We start from the raw sequence: 1,124 nt of genomic DNA, 5'->3' as shown, positions 1-1,124 counted from the left end.
TGTTTTCTTCAGATGTCCCTTAAAAAGTCAGTAAAGCACCCTAGGTCGGCGAAAATATAGGAGGTAACACAGATACCAAGAAGGTCAGCTTCAGCCAATTTTTCTGTTGCTTTGCCTGTTTCTATTGGCTGAATAAGAAGTTCACCTGGACCAGGTGCGGTGGCTCACGCCTGTAATCCCAGCAGTTTGGGAGGCCGAGGCAGGCGGATCATGAGGTCAGGAGATCGAGACTATCCTGGCTAACATGGTGAAATCCTGTCTCTACTAAAAATACAAAAAATTAGCTGGGCGTGGGGCCGGTGCCTGTAGTGCCAGCTACTTGGGAGGCTGAGGCAGGAAAACGGTGTGAACCCGGGAGGCAGAGCTTGCAGTGAGCTGAGATTGCGCCACTGTACTCCAGCCTGGGCGACAGAGTGAGACTCCGTCTCAAAAGAGAAAAAAAAGAAGTTCACCTCAAAGAAGCCCCAATCTAAATCCTTACCCCCATCTCCCAGTCATTTAACAGCAACAACAAACGTGCCAGTTCTAGGGAATCTATGTTTAGCACAATTAAATAGCAAGATGAACCAGACGTGGCCTTTGCTCTCAAGGGACTCACAGGGAGTGGACATCTCAGAAACATTCTAGGGGAGGCATAAGCCAAATGCTAAGAGAGCACAACAGGGAAGCAGCCAGGCCACAGGTGAGAAGACGAATCCTGGGAGACGGAGGTCAGCCCAAGGGCCCACTGCTATTGTGGGAAGCCCAGAATAAGGAAGGGCCCAGCTCTCCAGCCACTCCCCTCTCCCATGTCTTCTCCAAGATGATTGTCAGTGCCCTGCCTTTCTTACTGTTTTTGCCTGTGGGGCTCAGATAACATGGAGAATGCTTATCTTAACCCTAACTGCTACCAATCACTCTCAAAAGCCCACCCAAGACACACAGACTTGTGCTATCACAAGGCTACTGCTTCTTACTCTTCTTATTTTAGAAGAGACACCATTAAGTTTACTTAAATTTATAGTAAATTTTTGCATTTAAGAATTATTCCTTCAGTAAAGTTTAAAATCCAGAAGCCCTTTTGTAGTGAAGTTCCTTTTCCCTGTATCTTGGCACCCAGATCTTTCTTCCTTCCTTCCTCCCTC

The 1,124-nt window shown here is 47.4% G+C and overlaps 1 protein-coding gene across 5 annotated transcripts in view; it reads left to right on the top strand.

Moving 5' to 3' along the window:
- MYO5A (myosin VA (heavy chain 12, myoxin)) overlaps positions 1-1,124 on the top strand; it is a 141,441-nt gene that overhangs the window by 128,796 nt on the left and 11,521 nt on the right. The window lies entirely within an intron of this gene.

The sequence above is a fragment of the Mandrillus leucophaeus genome, unplaced genomic scaffold (assembly GCF_000951045.1).
Source record: "Mandrillus leucophaeus isolate KB7577 unplaced genomic scaffold, Mleu.le_1.0 Scaffold108, whole genome shotgun sequence".
Taxonomy (NCBI): Eukaryota; Metazoa; Chordata; class Mammalia; order Primates; family Cercopithecidae; genus Mandrillus; species Mandrillus leucophaeus.
This window is presented reverse-complemented; position numbering and strand designations above follow the sequence as displayed.